At 32.9% G+C, this 2,563-nt stretch overlaps 1 pseudogene; it reads right to left on the bottom strand.

The window, feature by feature from the left end:
* Window positions 1–1,359: 1,359 nt before the first annotated feature.
* On the bottom strand, window positions 1,360–2,301 carry LOC131198160 (olfactory receptor 14I1-like; annotated as a pseudogene).
* Between the last annotated feature and the right edge of the window lie 262 nt (window positions 2,302–2,563).

Genomic DNA, 2,563 nt, shown 5'->3' with positions numbered 1-2,563 from the left:
CTTGACCTGCAGCCTGCAGCTTTATATAGATGCCTGAATTAGTAAAGATTTTGAAGAGTGATTTCACTCTTGTTTTCATGTTAGTTGTTCTTCTTTTCAAATTATCTCCACAAGCTATGTTGACAGAGGCAATGAACAAAACTATTATGTCTTTCTAAATTAAGAAAAATCTTCTGTAAGGTCATTTTGAATGGACAATAGGCTAGTGAAGAAAGATACAAAAATATTAGGATCTGAGCCATGCAAGCAAGCAAAACTTCATCTGCACATGTGTGGGAACTAGGTAGCATGTTCCCCCCGTCCCCTCAGTCTGTGGAAAAATGTGCTGCCTAAACCTTTCCTTTCCTTTCCTACTAAGAAAAATCTCTTATCAAGATAGTCCATTTTTATATATGAACTTTACAGATATAGATATAGACACACAAACACACACACACTTTCAATCAGTTTAAATGTCCATGTTGTGATTGGATAATGGGTTATCCAAAGAAAACTACTTTTCCCCAATTTTGTGCAATTTACCCAGGTCTGGGAAGCACTGTTCTATGGTGAGCTATTTCTGATATTTTTCTTTTACTTTCTCTTCTTGGAATCAATAATCTAGAGCCAATTAGAGCAAATAGTATAATTTCTTCTAGTTCTGATGCTTTGTTTTTATATTTTTTATACAGAACCATACCTTATTTTATCTCTTTCTACATAAATATATATACTGCCTAATTAATACTCTTCTGTTTTAATTTGTGGAGGCATCAAATGGCAGTCACTTATGGGGAATTTATTGATCCATGCACCATGCCTGGCAAGCAAAGATACATAGTATTGCTTATAAGACTGCAACTCAAATTTTGCTAACAATCTGAGATATTATTATGCAACATGATAACTGATACTGGAACATTTGGAGGTAACGATAGCGTTACTAAAAGCTAATTATGTTACTATGCATTCAGAAGTCAATTTTATTTTGATTTGCTAATTACCGTGTTGTAATAAGCACACAGAAGTCAATTTCATTTTCCTATACAAAATGCATGACTTAATTTGTAGCTTCTTTGAATTAAAATAATGGAAATCCAGAAAATTGGATAAATAATTTGTAGAATAATATAATAAAGATGAAGGAAATGAAAAATCCATGAATAAAATATAAATCTTACCACAGTAAATAAAACCATAAGAGAGCTAAACCCTTCTAAAAATGATTACAAAAACTGATTATGAACTCAAAATCAGCAGAGATTAAGATTGTGGTGGAGGAGGAAAACTGAATGAAAATTGAACACAAATGAATGTGTGGAATTCTGGGGTGTTTGTTATGTGATGTAAGTAATTGTAGGGAAATCATTTACATTCAGTTTAGCAGAATGTAAGAAGTCTAGATTAGAGAAATGCAGATAACCATTTCTTTAAAGCAACTTTGATCTCTTTGTTTCTTACACTATAGATGAAGGGATTCAACATAGGAGGAATTATAGTATACAACACTGAAAAAGTTATATTTGAGCTGTACGAATCCTCAACATAAGTCCTACCATAGACAAATAATCCACTAAACATAAATACAGAGATAACAACAAAATGTGGTAGGCAAGTAGAGAGAGCTTTCTTCTGACCATTGGTTGAGGGGATTCTGAGCACTGCAGCAAAAATCTTCACATAAGTTAGAAAGATATATATAAATGATACAATTGTAATGATGCCCACAATGACAAAAAGCCAAAATTCAGTGAGATAACAATTACAACAAGAAAGTTTTAATAGCTGTGGGATTTCACAGAAAAACTGCTTGATCTTATTGGAACAAAAGGTAGTTGTAAAGATGGTGCCAGTTTGCATTACGGCATTAAGCAGACTACTGATCCATGTTGCAGCTGCCAAGTAAATACAAGCTCCCTTCTGCATTATTCTTTCGTACTGAAGTGGATTGCAGATGGCAATATGGCGATCATGGGCCATTACTATTAGAAGGGCAATTTCACAGGTGGCAAAGAAAAGGTAGAAAAAAACCTGAGCCATACATCCAGAATAAGATATGGACCTGCTATTCATGAGATAATTAGTCATTAATTTTGGAATAGTAACAGAAACAATGCCAAGGTCTGTCATGGCCAAGTTCATGAGGAAGAAGTACATTGGGGTATGAAGATGATAATCAATAGCTATGGCAGCAATGATGAGAAGATTCCCAATTAGAGTTATCATATATAAAGCTAGAAAAATAAAGAAGTACAGAATCTGAAGATCCCTAATATCTGAGAATTCAAGAAGCAGGAAGGAAGAAAAAGTGAGATTGTTCATCCCTCTTCACTATGATCTACAGGGCAAAAAGAAAAAAAGAAACATAATAATTTGAGACTAGTATTGCAGTTAAATGGAAACAGTTCATTTTAATTCAATATATCAATATATTTCTTTGCTAATCATATTTAATGCACTTTTTTTCAAGCACAATTTGATCAAAAATATATGAATTACACTTTTTTTCCTTTGGCATTTTCAACACCACAAAACATTACATACATTTGTTATTGTATTTATAATGAAATTGTGTAGCCCTGTT

This window comes from Ahaetulla prasina, chromosome 4 (genome assembly GCF_028640845.1).
Source record: "Ahaetulla prasina isolate Xishuangbanna chromosome 4, ASM2864084v1, whole genome shotgun sequence".
In the NCBI taxonomy this organism is placed as follows: domain Eukaryota; kingdom Metazoa; phylum Chordata; class Lepidosauria; order Squamata; family Colubridae; genus Ahaetulla; species Ahaetulla prasina.
Note: the sequence above shows the minus strand (reverse complement) of the source record. Positions and strands in the feature narration are given on the sequence as shown.